The following is a 20,489-nucleotide window of genomic DNA, read 5'->3' as shown; positions in this document are numbered from 1 at the left end:
CCACGTGATCAAGTGAGGTTTATCACAGGAATGCAAGGATTCTTCAATATATGCAAATCAATCAATGTGATACACCATATTAACAAACTGAAGGACAAAAACCATATGATAATCTCAATAGATGCAGGAAAAGCTTTTGACAAAATTCAACACCGATTTATGATAAAAACCCTCCAGAAAGTAGGCACAGATGGAGCTTACCTCAACATAATAAAGGCCATATATGACAAACCCACAGCCAACATCATTCTCAATGGTGAAAAACTAAAACCATTTCGTCTAAAATCAGGAACAAGACAAGGATGCCCACTCTCACAACTTTTATTTAACACAGTTTTGGAAATTTTAGTCACAACAATCAGAGAAAAAAAGCAATAAAAGGAATCCAAATCAGAAAAGAAGTAAAACTGTCACTGTTTGCAGGTGACATGATACTATACATAGAGAATCCTAAAGATGCTACCAGAAAACAACTAGAGCTAATCAATGAATTTGGTAAAGTAGCAGGATACAAAATTAATGCACAGAAATCTCTTGCATTTCTATACACTAATGATGAAAAATCTGAAAGAGAAATTAAGGAAACACTCCCATCTGCTATTGCAACAAAAAGAATAAAATACCTTGGAATAAACCTACCTAAGGAGACAAAAGACCTGTATGCAGAAAACTATAAGACACTGATGAAAGAAATTAAAGATGATACAAATAGATGGAGAGATATACCATGTTCTTGGGTTGGAAGAATCAACATTGTGAAAATGACTATACTACCCAAAGCAATCTACAGATTCAATACAATCCCTATCTAACTACCAATGACATTTTTCACAGAACTAGAACAAAAAATTTCACAATTTGTATGGAAACACAAAAGATCCGAATAGCAAAAAGCAATCTTGAGAAAGAAAAATGGAGCTGGAGGAATCAGGCTCCCTGACTTCAGACTATACTACAAAGCTACAGTAATCAAGACAGTATGGTACTGGCACAAAAACAGAAATCTAGATGAATGGAACAGGATAGAAAGCCCAGAGATAAACACACACACATATGGTCACCTTATTGTTGATAAAGGAGGCAAGAATATACAATGGCAAAAAAGACAGCCTCTTCAATAAGTGGTGCTGGGAAAACTGGACAGCTACATATAAAAGAATGAAATTAGAACATTCTCTAACACCATACACAAAAATAAACTCAAGATGGATTAAAGACCTAAAGGTAAGACTGGACACTATGAATCTCTCAGAGGAAAACATAGGAAGAACACTCTATGACATAAATCACAGCAAGATCCTTTTTGACCCACCTCCTAGAGAAATGGAAATTAAAAAAAAAATTAAAAAATGGGATCTAATGAAACTTAAAAGCTTTTGCACAGCAAAGGAAAATTTAACAAGATGAAAAGACAACCTTCAAAATGGGAGAAAATATTTGCAAATGAAGCAACTGACAAAGGATTAATCTCCAAAGTTTATAAGCAGCTCTTGCAGCTCAATATGAAAAAACCAAACAACCCAATCCAAAAATGGGCAGAAGACCTAAATAGACTTTTCTCCAAAGAAGATGTACAGATGGCCAACAAACACATGAAAGAATGCTCAGCATCACTAATCATTAGAGAAATGCAAATCAGAACTACAATGAGGTACCACCTCACACCGGTCAGAATGGGCATCATCAAAAAATCTACAAACAGTAAATCCTGGAAAGGGTGTGGAGAAAAGGGAACCCTCTTGCACTGTTAGTGGGAATGTAAATTGATACAGCCACTATGGAGGACAGTATGGAGGTTTCTTAAAAAACTAAAAATAGAACTACCATATGACCCAGCAATCCCACTACTGGGTATAAACCCTGAGAAAACCATAATTCAAAAATAGACATGTACCACAATGTTCACTGCAGCACTATTTACAATAGCCAGGACATGGAAGCAACCTAAGTGTCCATTGACAGATGAATGGATAAAGAAGATGTGGCACACACATACAATGGAATATTACTCAGTCATAAAAAGAAACAAAGTTGAGTTATTTGTAGTGAGGTGGATGGACCTAGAGACTGTCATACAGAGTGAATTAAATCAGAAAGAGAAAAAACAAATACCGTATGCTAACACATATATATGGAATCTAAAAAAAAAGAAGAACCTAGAGGCAGGACAGGAATAAAGACACAGATGTAGAGAATAGACTTGAGGACATGGGGAGGGGGAAGGGGAAGCTGGGGCAAAGTGAGAGAATGACTTGGACATATATACACTACCAAATGTAGAATAGATAGCTAGTGGGAAGCAGCCGCATAGCACAGGGCAATCAGCTCGGTGCTTTGTGACCACCTAGAGGTGTGGGATAGGGAGGGTGGTAGGGAGCTGCAAGAGGGAGGAGATATGGGGATACATGTATACATATAGCTGATTCACTTTGTTATACAGCAGAAGCTAACACACCATTGTAAAACAATTATACTCCAAGAAAGATGTTAAATAAAAAATAAATTAAAAAAAGAAGATATGGAGTATTATTCAATCACGAGAAATAACAAAATCCTGTCATTTGTGACAACGTGAATGGCTCTTGAGTGCACAATACTAAGTGAAATAAGTCAAGCAGAGAAAGACAAATACTATATGATATCACTTACATATGGAATCTAGAAAAGCCGAGCTCATGGAAATAGAGAGTACAATGGTGGTTACCAGGGGTGGAAGGCAGGAAAAATGAAGAGATGCTGGTCAAAGGGTACAAACTTCCAAATAGAAGATGAATTCCTTCTGGGGATCTATGGACAGCATTATGATTAAAGATAACAATAGTGTACTACATACTTGAAAGTCACTGAAAGATTAGATCTGAAATGTTCTTACAACAACAAAAAGGTAATTATATGATGTGATGGAGATGTTAGCTAACACTACAGTGGTAATCATATTGCAGTGTATGTGTATCAAATCAACACACTGTACACCTTCAACTTACATGACCTTATATGTCAGATATATCTCAATAAACTGGGGGGGAAAAGACTTAGATGAGACCCATTGACTCTGTGCAAATTCAGCAACCCAGAGTAGGAGGATACCTCAGGTTTATCCTTACATTTTTATGAAAGTCAAGTATTGTAAAGCAATAAGAATCATGGAATTATGATTAATGTGAAATTGGGATAGTAAGGCCCCTACACGGGAGTAACTAAGTTCTTTGAAGATAGTCTGAAAATAAACAATTTAAACAGCATCAAACTTAGACACTGAAAAAAGGTGAGAGGAGAAAGTAGCACCATTCCATTTACATTTTTACTGTGTGGCTTGTTGAGAAAGCACTAAATATAGATTGCTTGGCTTCAAGCCTGGATCAATGATTCTTGGAGCTTTTTTTTTTTCTTTTTTCCTTTGGGGAAGAGGTGGGTTTATATCTGCTATGTGATTCGCCAAAGAGCAGAAAAAGACTTTGGAAGAAATTCTATGATTCCGGTTACTATCCATTAAAGGCCAAGAAGGAACATTTAAAATTATCAGTATTATCCCTGTAGAATAAATAATTGTCTTCAACTCATGGACTACAGGATCCCCTAACAGCTTTCTTCATTTAAACGGAGGATTTAAATTTTAATAAATGACTCTAAGCTGTGGATTTTGTCATTTTGGCTTTGGGGAATTAAGTCTTTAAGTAAAATTGATGTGGCAAAGATACCGAAATACATTTGACTTTCAAATAAAGGGAGAGCTCTTAGATACTTTTTCTTGTGAACAGACAGGTGACAGTGAGGATAAGCAGACATGTCTTAAATACTGATGATAAGCACACACAGTGTTCACAGGGGCTTGCACTTTTCATAGACTGGGTGCAGCCCTGCTACAATGTCTCACTGGAAATAGAGTAACTGGATTTTTTTTTAATGGAGAATGTGTCCATATGTGAACACATTGTTCTGACTCTTAACATTTGATTTCCTTTCTCTATAGGGAGACAGCTCTAGTTTCTCTTTAGGGGGTGCATATGAAGGAGACTTTCAAAGGCACTTGTGTGCAAATGCCATGCCAGAAGAAACAGTTACCTTGGTTGTAACCTTGCTGTGTGGGCCCTTGCCTCACACAAATTCCTGGGCACTGGGGCACTCCTGGAGCAAAATTTTAACATTTGGAAGTTGGTAGAAGCTGATACCAAGGTGTTCACAGTATCAAGAATTTTTGGAAAAAGAAATCACACCTAATATATGAGGTTGATATATTCTGGAATAAAATATGTCCTGTAGTGCGAACAAAGAAAGGAAGAAAGGTTAAGTTTTTCGAATACTAACCATGATTCAGCTGTTTTTTACACATTGGATTTAATACTCTTTGAGTCGTTTTTATTACATCCTCATTTTTATAACAGAGGGAAAGTAAGACACAAAGGGTTAAGTGATATGTCCCAAGTCACCTCGTGATTAAGTAGAAACTGGATTAGAAGCTACATTTGTAGTTTCAAACCTAGAAATAACCAGACCACCCCACACTCACTTGATGGTTACAGAAAGAATCGCAATGACTGACTTCGTGTATCTGAAGATATCAGGGAAATTTTCTAACACAGCATAGCCTACTCATGTTCAAGAATGAGAAGCCAGGAAACCACACGTAAGAAACATGAATTACAACAGCAGTCATTTCTTTTAGGATAAAGAAGAAAACAAAAATTATGGAAGTCTCCAGTTATGTATAAATATCAGTACTTAATTTCCAAAAGAAATACACTATGTGGTTTAAAAAATATGTTTTCTCTTAGTAGTTTCAAAGCAACATTGCCTATCAAGACTTGAACATGATGACGAAGGTGGTAATTACCGTGGAACAAAAAGCACATAGCAAAATTTAATGGCAGATTTAGACGTTGACTGATATTAAGGCCTCAAACCTCAAAAACAATTTCGTGTAGTTTATGGGTCAGACTGACCTGTACAGGATCAATTTTGACAGGAGTCAGAGATCAGAAATAGACTTATAAAGGGACAGAACATAGCTTAGGCACTGTCATGATAGAGAGAAACATGTAATTTTGAACCAGAGATTTGCAGACTGCTATGCACTTTTCATAAAACATGGTGAAAAATCCAGTTTGGAAATTGCAATTTAGGAATACCATCTTCACTGACAAATAACTCAAATTTGAAGGCACAAATTATAAAGTTTGGTTTGTTTCAAATTCATGTCAGCCAAGACATAAGCAAACAGTCATTAATATGAGGATGTCAAGAAGGAAATGATCCCAGAAATATGGTGTTATCCTTTTCCCTTCAGTGCTGAATCAAGTCATGTTTACTGACTGTGTAAAATATGTTAAGGCAGAACCTGGTGCAAAGTCTAAGTAGAAATAATAATAAACAAAATGTGCCTTAGTGGGCTTGTAGTAAATGTTTTAATGCCATTTCTAAGCTTCAGTCTTCAGGATTGAGATTGGGAAGAGGCATCTCAGTTTCTAACCTCCTTTTCAGTTTGTAAAGGTATGAGGCAGATGGTTTGGGGCATACCATGAGTGACTTTGGATGATTCCGTGTGATAACTACATTTGGACGTCAGAGATTGCAGGAACATTAATGAACGGCCATTATGGTGCCTAAACCCAATTGCAGAGGGAGACACATTTGAACATTTTATCTCTTAGCACGGAAACACAATTACTATCTAATTAGTGATAAGTTAGGTATTTTTATTAGACAATGTTTGTAAAGCACCCTACTATAATGTACATTACTGGGTATGAAGAGCTCAAAATTATACAGTCAACATTCAGCTATGGGTGAACATGAAACTCCTTTATGTATTTATTTTGGAATTGTTCTTGGTTTTCTTCAACATGGTCCCAGTCTCAATCAGTAGTGATTTGATATATGTTCTGCAGCCCTACAGTTTTCTCAGTAACTTCCAGATTAAAACTTAGTGTCTTTTGGGTGAATACAGTCATATTCAAACATTTCCATGATCTCTTTCCCTTTGAACACTCTTCCCAAACTCCCTTTCCTCCTACTCTCAAACCTGATTTAAATCTGTGTCAGAAAGGACCAAAGAATATTTGCACAAAAGGAGCCTGTGAACAAATTGGTGACAGGCTGTGAGTCTGGTTTGGTTCACTTCTCTGTTGGTCAGTCCTCACGTCGTCTGTCCAATGAACACATCCAGCTTCTGACTCCATGCGTGGCCTGTTTGATGGTTTGGGGGCATCCAGCTAAGTGACCATCTACGGTCTCCTGACCTCATGCATCTCCCTGAAAAATGGCCACCTCTAATGCACAGTCTATCCCCCTGCCTTCACAGGTGCTCTGCCTCACTAGGTGGGACGTGGGAGTCCCTTCCTTGGTCATCTCCAGGCCCATTAAAAATTACAGAATTCCCATCCTGTTCATTTTGACTTCGCAGGAACCTGAGTGAAGAGTGATTTTTGACCTTTCCTTTAATTAATTAATTAATTTGTTAATAGATATTTATTGGAGTATAATTGCTTCACAGTACTGTGTTAGTTTCTGTTGCACAACAAAGCCAATCAGCCATATGCATACACATGTCCCCATATCCCCTCCCTCTTGAGCCTCCCTCCCATCCTCCCTACCCCACCCCTCCAGGTCATCGCAAAGCACGGAGAAGATCTCCCTGTGCTATGCGGCTGCTTCCCACCAGCCAACTATTTTACCTTCGGTAGTGTATATACGTCGATGCTACTCTCACTTCGCCCCAGCTTCACCCTCCCAGCCCATGTCCTCAAGTCCATTCTCTAGATCTACCTCTTTATTCCTACCCTGCAACTAGGTTTGTCAGTACCATTTTTTTTTTTTTTTTTTAGATATCATATATATGCGTTAGCATATGGTATTTGTTTTCTGTTTCTGACTTACTTTACTCTGTATGACAGACTCTAGGTCCATCCACCTCACTACAAAAAACTCAATTTCGTTTCTTTTTATGGCTGAGTAATATTCCATTGTATATATGTGCCATATCTTCTTTATCCATTCATCTGTCGATGGACATTTAGGTTGCTTCCATATCCTGGCTATTCTAAATAGTGCTGCAATGAACATTGGGGTGCATGTATCTTTTTGAATTATGGTTTTCTCAGGGTATATGCCCAGTAGTGGGATTGCTGGGTCATATGGTAATTCTATTTTTAGTTTTTTAAGGAATCTCCATACTGTTCTCCATAGTGGTTGTATCACCTAATTTATTTTACAACTCTCTAATCTCTCTACAGTCCTTTGATGGTGTTGGAGAGTGGAGTAATAAGAGATGAGGTACATCCTAGCCAGGAAACTGGGTGCTAATTCCCCTTGTGAGTTGAAATCCTGAAATGTGGGAGGGAGACACATCCACAGGTGGGAACAGGGAAGACGAATGACCTTGCTTCTCCTCCCCACACACTGTTCTCAAAAGTTCCTCTCCTCCCTCCAGCCTCTGACTGAATCTCACCTTGCTATACTCGTCCCTAGTATCTTCCTGAAGGCAAACTCCAGTGAATCCACTTGGCCTCATGCTTACCTGGGGAAGAAGAGAGTCTGGTCCGAGGGTATTAATGTTCTTTAATTTAGGAGCTGAAGAGTTAACCACTATGGTTCTCAGCTTGGAGATCCCACTACGTAATCCAGCAAACTCATCTTAGGGTTGAAAGGGTCAAACTCTAAAGGAAGAGAAGGAAGGGAAGTTCTTGATGATATGACCTTCCCGTGTTACAAACTACTATGTTAGACCTTAGACCTAAGCCACTCACAATCCATAGTCAGAAATATGAGCTGGGGAGTGCAAACTAAAAGATGTGGACTTGACTTGTGTTCCCAAATGTGGGACAGAGCACAAGCTTTTCATCACTTTGCTGCTTCCCCAATTCACTGAAATGACATCAAATATATTCTTAAGATAAGTCCCAAGGTCCAAGCAGAAATTTTGAGACCATGGATGCAGACGGAATGAGACTGGAAGAGAAACCAGAGTAGAGCCAACTGCCTTCAAGGTGAGAGGTGAGCGTTGTTGTTTTCAAAGAAGCACTGGAGAACTTTCAGAGTCACTAAAGGAATTAAATGAAGAGGGGCTAGTCAGGTGCCCTCCTCCTGTTTAGATGCACATAGACTAATTGAGTTAAAGCTTGAGAAGTCTCCAAAGAAAGTGCCTGATCTGTCTGGGGAGGGCTCCAAATCTCGGTTTGGGAGCTGAAGAAAGAATCAGAGTGGAGGATAGGGGGAATCTAGACTCCCACAAATGATACAGAAGAAGGGCTCACACAAGGGAAGGCAGCACTGTCCAAGAGGGATGTTAAGCTGGGAATTGCTTGGTCTGCCTGCTTGTTCCCTGCCCATGTGCCCTCAGAGGAAGCCTGCCTCCTACAGACCTCTGCCTGGTAATGCAGACCCTGCAAGGAGTCGTTGCAGCCAAGGGGAGACTATCCATGGGATTCTCCCATGTCAGATGTATAGATACAAACAAAACACAAACAAACCATGTCTTTCATCCACTAATATGGACTGACAACTGAGCACCTCAAGGCTTCTGAAGAAAACCAATGGCAAAAAGAAAAATACCAGGAAGTAGATAGAGAATGGCAGACTCTAGAGGAAATAGAAACAATTAGGAGAAGAAAATAATTTCACATTTTTCTAATTGTTACCCTCAGGGAGATTTGATAGCATATTGTATACATGGACAAAGAATAGGCTGCTCTGTAGAAAGAATGAGTCAAAAAGTGAGAAAACATCCTTGGAAATTGAAATTACAATTGCCCTAAATTTAAAAAAAAAAATCAAAAGAACTACTCAATGATAGAGTGAAGATACTGAACGCTGAATTAGTGACCTGGAAGATAAAGAGCTAACATTAGTTTTTCATTTGCTATGAACTCATTTTCCCCATATAACATTCCTACAAGGTAGGTACCATTGTTATTACCCTCATTTTATAGATGGAGAATCACAGACAACACAGAGATTAAGTAATTAGCCAAAGGTCATACAGCAAGTAAGTGGCAAGGACAAAATTCCAACTGTGGCAGTCTGTAGTGTAGAAAAAGATAAATATATGGAAATTAAAGGAAGAAAAGTTAAGAGATGTGGGAAGATCTAGAAAATCCATCATCCTTCTTATAGGAATGTTAGAAAGGATGAGGAAATAATCTAAGAAATAATAGAAGAAATTTTCATGGTGTTGAAGAAAGATTAGAATCTTAAGCTACATGAAAACAACTTTTGGAAAAAAAGAAACAAAATACCCACTTGGACACAAACTCTATGTAAAATACAAAGATGATTAGAAATGCTAAACATTATGGAGAGTTTAAGCTATCATCTACGAAAAAACGCAAACCAGAGTCCCATGCAATGCTGCATGGTGGGGGTCAGTGGTGACTCCAAAGTTTATAGGGAGGATGACTTAATCCCAGAAGCTTATTTCTAGGCAAGCTCTCAATCAAATGAAAATGCAAAAGGAAGAGATTTTTGGATGGAAGCCAGATCACGTAAGTCCTCTGCCCCAACTCTCCAGTTTCTATTTCACGCCAAGTAATTCAGTCCTGACAAAGGCCCACAAGGCTCTCTATATTTTGCATCTTGTTGTCTCCATCTCTGAAATTGCTGTCACTCCTCTCTGGTCATACTGGCAACCTTGCTCCTCCTAGATGTGCTCCAACTCCAGGCCTTTGCAGTCCCTCTTCTGACGAATCTCTTCCCCAAATATCCACCCGGCTTGCTCCTTCACACCCATGAGGTTTAGACTCAACTGTCACCTCAGGAACTCCTTCCTTAGGAACTCTATGTAGAATTCCCTTCCCCTCACCTCCCCATTATCAATATCCTTCTCCCTGTTTTATCTTTCTTCATAGTGTTTATGACATAGCATGTGTAACATATTCTGTAATTTGCTGATTGTATTTATTGTTTGCCTCCGTCCACTGGAATATAACTTCCAGATGTGTGTCTATTTAGTGCACCGTTGTATCTCAGGCATCCAGAACAGTACCAGACACACAGGAGATCTTCAACATATTTTTGGTGAATGAATGTTGAACACTCTGCAAGAATACGATTAGAGAATTTCAGAGGTAGGAAATAAAAGTTTCCAAAACAGGCAGATGAGTATTGACTTAAATTGTACTTATATGAGACAAGACTTTAAAAATCTACTTTATTATTTAATCCTATTATATTACCTTCACTCTCTACTGAATGTAAAAAAATACAAAATGGTAGTTAATTTTTAATTTCCCAGCCTAGTGATGTTCGTCTATGCTCTGAAAATGTGTTCATTTCTATGTAGACATAATAGCTCAATCAGAAACCTAGAATAATGAAGACTACCATGACTAACTGTTAGGTGACACTTGGAAATCAAAATGGCAGAACTAAGCTGGTTTCAAACATACATATATATTTTTGCTAAAACATTGCCGTGGTAAAAATATGTTAGTGACTTCGAATATAAAAACTCATGCTGTGTAACAAGTTCTTTAAACCTTAAAACATTATTTGCCACCACATAGACTTGGTTTTAACTAATAGCTTGAGTATTTTTTTCTTATAACAAAATGAAAGAATAATGAGTTTTCCTGGAAAAATGGTTCCAAGACTACATCTCCCCTTATTTTTAGCTTACTTGCAGACTTCTGTAAACTCAGAGACATCATACTCTACATTTTCTAGAAAAGTAGAAAAATGAACCTAAAGATTGCAAACCAAATTTAAACAGATGCTAAAAGATAACCGCATACACATAGAGAAGCAAATTCATATCGAAACAGGTTTTTCTATTTTGTAGTAAAAATACAGACTTCTCTTTTCTTTCTGTATCCAAGGGAGGTAAAGAAATTATTTAATTCAAACAATTATTCCTCTACCAAGTCACAAAAGTAGCATTATCAATCTCACATTTGCTTAGCAGTCATCTTTACCTGCATGTTAAAGGTCTAGCAAAACTTCAAGAAAAACTCTGATCTTCCATGTAACGTTTATTACTTCTTCTTGAAAGCAAAAGGACATTAGAAAAAAGTATTATACCTCCCCATCCCCAGCCTCCTGTCTCCTCTTCCTAATTCTTACAAAGTGCACAGGTTTTACCTGTTTTATCTAGTTCCTCACATCAATCTGGCGGCACAGGTATCAGTGTCCACCTTTTAAAGGTATAGAAATTAAGGCTCAGGTGGAGGGATCATCTTGCCCCAGTCAGGCAGGATTTGAATCCAGGTCTTCTAACTTCAGAACCCATAGTACTCCCATTCTGTAACAGCAGTCCATGGTCCCTGTCGATGACACACAACGTTTCTCAAACTTGAGTGAGAATCAGAATCACCTGGAGGTCTGGCTAAAGCACAGACTCCTGGGCCCCATGGCTAGAGTTTCCTATGGAGAAGGTCTAGCATGGGGCCCAAGGGTATACATCTCTAACATGTTCCCAGGTGATGCTGATCCTGCTGGTCCGGGGACCACACTTTGAGAAGCACTGCAGTATACAAATACATACCCTCCAATCTTTTGGATTCAGAACTCCTGTTCCCTTCCCACAAACCTTGTCCGTGAGTCGTTTCCTCCATCTCACTTAATGGCAACTCCATTCCTCCGCAGCTCAGACCAATGTCTCTGAAGTCTTTCTTGAATCCCCTACAGCCTGCATACTGTGAATCCAATCTTTCAAACATCTTACGGCCTCTACTGCGACCATCCTGAAAGAGATGCCAGCATCTCTCACCCAGATCACTGAAACAGACTCACATTTGACCTTCCTGCTTATATGCTCCCTCACCTACAGCCTGGGGTAAACATAAGATACATTTAAAATGTAACTTTATATCATTCTTCTGCTCAAACCCTGGCATGACTCCTGTCCTTAGAGCCAAATCCCAAGTCCTTGTAATGGCCCGGAAGGCCCTGCATCATGTGGCCTTCAGAGCTTCCCAAAGTCACCTCTGGTTAGTCTCTCCCCTCACAGCACTCCAAACGCCCCAGACTCCTTGCTGTTCCTTGGGCAAGCCTGGCACTCTTCTATTTCATGCCTTTTACCTACCCAGCTGCCCCCTCTGGCTGGCATGCTCTGTCTCCAGAGGGTCACGGGAATACATTTTCTCACTTCCTTTGTCTTTGCTCCAATCTCCCATCTCCAGGAGGGCTAGGCTGGCCACACCCCTCCACCAATCCCCACCCACATCCTTTTGCTCTACATTTTATTTTTCCCATAGCACGTATTACCTTCTATAACATGATTTGCTTATGTATTATGTTTCTTGTTTATAGCCTGTCTACCCATGTTAGAATAGATGCTCTGAGAGGACAGAAACCTTCGTGTGTTTTGCTTACTTCTGTGTTCCAAATCCCTACTACGGTCTCACACACAGCAGGCACAAATAAATATTGTTGAATGAATGAGTGAATAATTACTCCTATTCACTTTACATTTCATCAGACTGATAAATTCCATGCTAACAATCTGCTCTAGAATCAGCCACTCATCAATAATTCTCTCTGAAATAACTTTTTAGCTCAGCAAGACACAGAAATTAAAATTATCAATAATTTCTGACTTCTATGTAAGTCAGTCGTTTTCTATGACAGTGATTAACTGGCAAAAAGGCATTTATATGGTGGCATGTGAACTCAAAATACTGTTAATAACAAATGCCAGCTTTGAGAAATCTGTGATCTAGAGTATCGGGATATGTCCATTACAACGGCAGCTCTAATTCTTTTTGAGTAGAATAAAATATGAACAAATTAGAGTTTAACTCATATTCTTTTAGGGCATATTTATCATATACTCTTCATTTCAAGGGAAAAACAATATTTAGAATATTGTCACCAAAAATACAGTTTTCTTATAGATAGACCAAACATAAATTTGGTTATTAATTACTAATTAACCACTTTCAAAACTTTATATGGTAATACATTCCCATTTAAAATAAGTATATGTACATACTAAGGCATATTTTTTTGATAAAACAGTGGCCTATTTATGGGTTTCTGGTACCAATCAGATATTGAGAACATCTGGGACTGTGGTTTGACTCCCTAAAAAACTATTCCAACCTCCAGTCTGGTGTGACAACTTCTGCTGCAGAGGCTGGGAATCTGAAATGGAACGTGTCCTAGAGGCCCTGCAGCCAGGGCTGAATGTCACTTAGTTTTCATCAACCACATGCACTCACATGAGGGCTGAAGTTAGAACTGAGCTGAACAAGAAGAGCAGCAGGTGCCAGGCATGCATCCTGCGGTGCAGACTTTCTTTCCTGTAGGCAGCTTCTTGATGATAGTAGGAGTGTCACTGATCCAGGTGGCTGGCTAAGCTCTGTGTTGAGGCTTTGAGGGTCTCTTCTGGAAACTGAGCCCAGTGGATTCAGTAAGCCATTTAATACCACATGCTAACCTTGGAAAAGCGCATTGTTTCCTGGTAGTTTGACCAGAACAGAATCCCAGGTCTCGTACCCAGTCATCAATGCATGAGTTAGAACAAGCTTCTGGTCTCCAAAAGGGTGAACGATACCAGAATTACACCATATCTGGAGGGATCTCAAGGCTCATGTAGTTTAGCCGTTTCATTTTATGGGTAATGAAACTGGGAGCCAACTGCTTTCCCAATTTGATTGATGATAGAGCCACAGCTAGATGTCAGGTGCCCCTGACTACCTGTTCAAAGTAATTCTTGCTATAATCACGTAGACTTGGGCCTAAGTGTTCATTACACTGTTACTTCTGTGACTTTGTAAAACGCATGTATTGGTAAAAGAGTCAGGAAACAGGAAAGGAATATCTGGATGCTGCAATCAGACAATGCTGTTATCTTCACGTTTCAAGAAAGTCATTCTAGAAATGGATGATACAGCTTTGAACTGAGGACATCAGCAATTCCTAAAACAGGCAGTAGTGAAGGGAAAGGATACTCTTTGGAGGCCATTGCATAATAAGCTCCCAAACTTAATTTTAACCTAATTCAATAAAACACATCATACTCAGACACAAGAAGACAAGACGATAGTTACAGGGCAGTGAAAATTTGTCTTGGGTTTGAAAACTTCTGCCTTAACGCTCAAGATAATATAAAATTTAAAAACAAACTGTCCTTGATTCATCACCCTTATTTCTGAACTTTTTGAGATAATTACATTTTAAATTAATGTTTACTCCTGAAATATTACCTATTGCCTGCAGGAGTCTGGCTTACTGTAATATGGCTGTGATATTACTTATTAAGGGGTGATGATTTAGATGACACAAGTATATCTTTTTCTCTTCCTGCCTTTCAAAAACAGAAAAAAAAATTAATTTATGCCTGGTGGCCTGAGAATCACAAAAACCTCAGGAATGTGTATTCTGGTGGAATAACATACTTTGTACTTTATCGGGGGATTATACATTTCAACAGTAATAGAGAATATAAATATAACGGAGTTCTATGCAGCCCTACCAACAGTTGTAGAAATATATTTATTGACATGGAACTATATTAATGAAACAGTAAATGAAAAAGCAGGGCATAAAACTGTATATAAAGCATAAACCCATTTTTGCAACTATATTCTCATTATATCCAGAGCCAGATCTATATTAACATCCTGGCTAAATTAAAAAAGGTTTAAGAATGTGTACCAACAGAGATGATGGGATTACAGGTACTTTTTTTGTCTATACTTTTTTCCAGTTTCTTTCAGACACTATATATTGGCTTTTGTAATAAAATAATAGTAGAGGAAGTATCCCAAATGCTTTGACTTATGAAGTCAGCACAGCGCAACTGGAGGAAAGGGGCATCCAGCAAGCAGACCACTGGCCAAGGTCCAGGACAGCAGTTCTGTGCCCCTTGCAGCACTAATGAAGACCGCGCATCAGCCAGACACATTAGCACGCCTGGCATGCCCGCTGTCGTAATGTGCTCTCAGAGTTCTGTCCCAGGCCATGAGCCACCTGCCTGAGGATGGTCCATTTGTTATTGAAAGTTGTCTTCTGAAAACCATATATATATATATATATATATATATTTTTTTTTTTTTGCTCTGGCAATGAAGTTTGTTTGTTTATTTTATTGGAGTATAGTTGATTTACAATGTTGTGTTAGTTTCTGCTATTTAGCAAAGTGAATCAGTTATGCATATACATATAACCCCTCTTTTTTAGATTTTTTCCCATATAGGTCATTACAGAGTATTGAGTGAGATTCCCTGTGCTATACAGTAGGTCCTTATTATCTATTTTATATATAGTAGTATGTATATGTCAATCCCAATCTCCCAATTTATCCCTCCCCACCCTGTTACCCCTGGTAACCATAAGTTTCTTTTCTACATCTTTGACTCTATTTCTATTTTGTAAATAAGTTCATTTGTATCATTTTTTTAGATTCCACATATAAGTGATATCATACCGTATTTGCCTGTCCCTGTCTGACTTACTTCACTCAGTGTGACAATCTCTAGGTCCACCCATGTCGTTGCAAATGGCATTATACCTTTATCTCACTCTAGCTGTGTTACCCTTAAAGAAGACACAGCTGTTGTTGGATACTATAACTTTCAGAATCTCCACCTTCTTCATACCACCCGGGACAAAAAATTGCCTTCAGTTTTCATTGTAATCAGTGAAACTAAGCATCCACAATCCCCGATTTTTCCTGATCCCTCCTACAGCTTACATGGGTCTCATCAAAGAAAACACTTAGCCCTGGCCAGTCAGTCCTCTCCCTGCCCCTCCATCAGGGCCTGCCCTTATTCCCCCCAACACCTGAAGTCTCTCTCTCTCCCTCTCAGTATATCTCTCGATAGGATATATATATATATATATATATATATATATATATATATATATATATATATATATATATATATGTTCTGTTTTTCTGGAGAATCCTGACTGACATGCCTACATCCACTTTGACTTAGATGTAATAAGAGTTGGGTAATATTCAAGGATTTTGGAGCCAGAGAAAGGAGGGGGAAACCTTGGTCTTGTCTTGAACGAGTCCATCACTTTTCCAGGCCTCGGATTCTTTATCGGTAAAATGATGATAATAGTACTCACCTAAGGGTTCTTGTAAGCATTAAAAGTGAAGCACTTAGGACAGTGCCTGGGACAGGGTGAGTACTCAGGGGTAGTGGCTTAAAGAAAAAAAAATATGAAAGCCATGTTGAGATGCTATGGGTATGCTCCATTTTTTTCTCCCAAAATGTCATTGTTTGGGTCCTTCATTGTCCTAGGCACCAGAAATTCCGCAGAAATGCTAATATTACACTGGGGACATAAGGGAGCAAGTAATGCAAATCTCTGTTTTAAGATGCACTTGAAAGAGAGCTTCCTTGCTCTGTAAATTCTAATACCCAGGCTGACTCAGGGGACATGATTAATGTCTGTCTAAATCAGACCTAAAGTAATTGTCATTCAATTATTTGGTACTGCAAAGCATTATTAGGAAAAGTCATAAAGATAAAAATTATACCCACTGCACCTCACAAAAGTCTTTGAATACATCACTTAGCTGAAGCAAAATAATTGACTAATGGCCTCAATCATGTAAGTTTATCCTCTCATTTTCATGCCAGGAAACGTTGCAACAAATAATATAAACTTCAGAACTAGGTAATATGTAAACATATTTAGTCATTTTGTATAAATATTTACAATATACTGAAGTAAAAATTTGCTTTCTCATTTAATTTACTCAGAGTTAAAAAGAAACTGGAATTAGGCATTCTATTGTGGTTACTAATTATAACTTTCTTTTATTTTAGTTTTTTTAGAACTTGAATTTCTGTTAATATGTAAAATCACGTAAGAATTAGAAAAAGTATTTCTCTGGGGAGTAACTGGAGGGGTGTGTGTGTGTGTGTGTGTGTGTGTGTGAAATTTATGTGCATAATACACATAAAATACATATAGATATGGGTATATAGATATGCATATGTATAAGATGAATATTTTATGGTATTTATGTTTTAGGTACATGGAAAAATGTGCATGAGGTGCATACTTAAATTGTTTCCAGTACTCTCATCTCTATAGTATTAGAGTCCTAGAAATTTTTAGCCAGAGACTACACTTCTCAGCCTTTATTGCTACCTGGTGGGACACATAGTTTTGAATAAGTGTTGGTCAATGGGACGTGAGTGGAAGCAATGTGACCAGCTACCACATCACATTCTATAAAGGAAAGTGTTCACCCTCTACCCCTTTTCTTGTCCCTTTCTGCTATTCTGCTGGGTTCAATGGAGCCTCTGCCCTTGATCCAGAGATAGAAGCCAAGCAGAGGACGACAAAGTAGTACCAACAGGGAAGGGGGTGGTCCTCAGGTGAACTTGTGGACTGAGACACCTCCCTTCTCTGGCTGGCCTGCCTGCCCACCTATGGACTCTTATGAACAGACAGGGTAACTTCTTCCTTGTTTGAACCCCTGCATTTTTAGGTCTGTTTGTTGTAGTAAGTTACTCTATGTCTTAAATATCACAGAGCCCATTTGTAATCAGGAATGCCAGTGCCCAAATGATGAGATCACCTCTGCCTGTGAGAGGATCTCAAACCACTGGGGTCTATAACTGATTACTTCATGGCCACTGAAAGTGACCCAGATGCCAACACATGCCCAATAGGCTACCCAGCTGGAAAAGAACTCTTTCATTCTTTCTATCAAAGGTATCACAGACAGGTCTTTGAACCTGTTGGCTCATATGTGCTCAATGGTTCTGTTTCTTCTGCTTTTCACAAGTCTGAAGTGAAATGACATTTTCATTAAAAATATTTCATTGCGGCAGTCACAATTATCTTGGTTCATGTCACAGAAAACCCAACCCAAACTGAGTAAACAATTAGACAAACATGTTGAGTTATTTAGCTGAAGAATCCAGTGTTAGTGTGAAGTTCAGGTATGGCTTGAGTCAGAAGCCCCATGATGTCACCAAGGATATACTCATATTCCTTCCTTTTTTCCATGTTGTTTCCCCACTGGACAGTTTTATCCTAATGTTGATTCCCTAAGGTCACAAGATGGTTGCAGGGCTTCATACTGTCTCATTCAGGCCACAGAAAAGGGAGACAGTTGTTGCAGAAAAAGCCATGAGCTGTGGTTTTTATGGACAGCCCTAGGTCAGGTGCCCACCCCACATCCATCAGGTGGCCTTGATTTAGTTTGATGCCATTGCTTTGGTTAGGGATAAGGTCAAACTTACACAAAACCTATGGTTTTATATGGAGGAATGAGTGGTTCTCCTAAGGACAACTGTGATATTCTTCCCAGAAGGAATGGGATTACATGCTGGGCAGCAAAAGAGCACTTAATATATTTCAACCCCAATGTATCTGGAAGGTCCCTAAGTGACTGTAATGTGCTTAAGTGAGATATGATTCTAATAATGTTTGTGTGGGGAGCATCCTATTTGTCGATAAAAGTCTCATTATACTACAATATTATTTCATGAAAAACTAAAGCATCAAGAAGAAACCAAATCCATTTGATATTTTGAATAATGATAAAAAACATAATACATTTTCAAGAAAAATTTCCTAGATGTATTCTATTTTTGTGAGGTTGAATGTTCCCACAAATGGAAAGTTTAATCATGCATATTCCACAGAGAAGATGGAGAGCAAGATTTCAAAATGTTCACTGTATGTAAACTGAAGATAAAAAATATCAACATTAGGAAGTTGTTAACTTTCCTGCTGTCTTTCTACACCCCTGGTACTATCAACAGCCTGAAAATTAGGTACTAAGTGTTTATCATTTACCACTTTAGATAAGCTTTGTATTATTCTACAAAATAAATGGGATTTAAAAATTATTGTTAATTTTAAAGCAACTTATCTTCTACCACTTTAATAAGAAAAAGGGAAAAAGATAAGGATGAAACTGGTTTCAAGGGAAAAGTTTGGGACTTGATTACATATGCATTATTAAAATAAATTCTACAACTATCAATGAGATTTCATCGATACAAGATGCTTTTAAACTTCTTTATAGTAAGTTCTGTCTTTCTATAGCAATTTCCTATCTAAAGTATGATGACTTAACAACAAGGTCCTACTTACCGTGTAGCACAGGGAACTATATTCAATATTCTATAACAAACCATAATAGAAAAGAATATAGAAGAGGAAAATGTGTGTGTGTGTGTGTGTGTGTACGTATGTATATATATAACTGAGTCACTTTGCTGTACAGCAGAAATTAACACAACATTGTAAATCAGCTGTACGTCAATAAAATTAAAGAAAATAATGATGACATTTTTTTCCCATTTTCAACACAGAGTGACTTGGCAATCATAAATTGTTCACTACTGTTAGGGATATTATGTCCAAAATATGGTCTTATTCCATTTTTAACTCAATACATGGCATGTTTTAATCTCATTGTTAACATGGGAGTTATTCCAGAGTTAACATCACAGCCTAAAAACAGGAGCAACAGTTCATATAATAAAAAAAAAAAAAAAAAAAAAAGAAGGCAATCATAGTATCACTGTGCCATTTCCAATTTGAAAGTATCATGGTTATTAGTTATAAACAACAGTGACAATGACACCTTAAAACAGCAGAAATCACTCAACACCGTTTGCACAGGGAGGGAATTGGCCTTAGAAACTAGACTTGCTACACTAAACCCAGCAAACAGTAGTTAATCTTATCACCTTCTCACCCCTCTGAGTCACCAAAACAGAGCTCTGACAGTTTCTGACCCACCACCTCCAATACAGGGAGTTGGAGCAGGGGCTCTGCCGTCAGACAATCTGCGATGGAGCCCAACTCTTCCCTTGCTAGTTGGACAAGTCACCTAACCCCTGGAAAGCTCCATTTTCTCTTCTGTTAAATAAGGCTAATAACACCTACCTCACAATTTGAGTTAGATAGTGAATGGGAAGCCCCGTAGCATGCTTTCCGGTAATCAACATTACCTATTACTATTATTACTATTTTTATTCATCACTTTTATTGAGTTACATGATGTCTAGCAGAACCAGATAATGAAGCACAAAGGAATGCGAGGGTCTGGGATGGGTGGGGCTGGGAGACAATATCGATTCTGAACCTCTCACTGGCCCTTCGCCACTGATCTTGGAAGCATATCCAAACAGTAGGCAGCAGGAAAAGAACTTCTACATCCCTCTTTAAAGTACAAAAGGACACTTCTTCTTCCCCATTTATTTCACTAATGAGATACAGTTTCAGAAGAAATCCAACCTTGGCTAAAACATGTCATCAAACTGGCTCTCACTTTGTTTATGCTAAGAGAAACAGAATCCCAGAATCTTACAGGCCACTATGGTGGGTAGTTTTTACAAAAGCATAGATGGGATAAGGTCACCCTCTAATTGAATGCCCTCCAGTGGCTTTCCATTGCCCTTGAACATGGCCAAACAGGAGGCGCCCGAGACACTCTCTGTTGCTTCGTAATGACCAACACTGCCCCCTCCCATCACCTTTGCTCTTTACTGAGTTTCCCAGCTCACAATATGTAAGTTACGTGACTACCTCCAAATGAGGCCTAGTTTCTTCCCCGCCCACCT

The 20,489-nt window shown here is 38.5% G+C and overlaps 1 protein-coding gene across 1 annotated transcript in view; it reads right to left on the bottom strand.

The window, feature by feature from the left end:
- ADGRB3 (adhesion G protein-coupled receptor B3) overlaps positions 1-20,489 on the bottom strand; it is a 784,426-nt gene that overhangs the window by 254,318 nt on the left and 509,619 nt on the right. The window lies entirely within an intron of this gene.

The sequence above is a fragment of the Eschrichtius robustus genome, chromosome 9 (genome assembly GCF_028021215.1).
Source record: "Eschrichtius robustus isolate mEscRob2 chromosome 9, mEscRob2.pri, whole genome shotgun sequence".
NCBI classification, from domain to species: domain Eukaryota; kingdom Metazoa; phylum Chordata; class Mammalia; order Artiodactyla; family Eschrichtiidae; genus Eschrichtius; species Eschrichtius robustus.
This window is presented reverse-complemented; position numbering and strand designations above follow the sequence as displayed.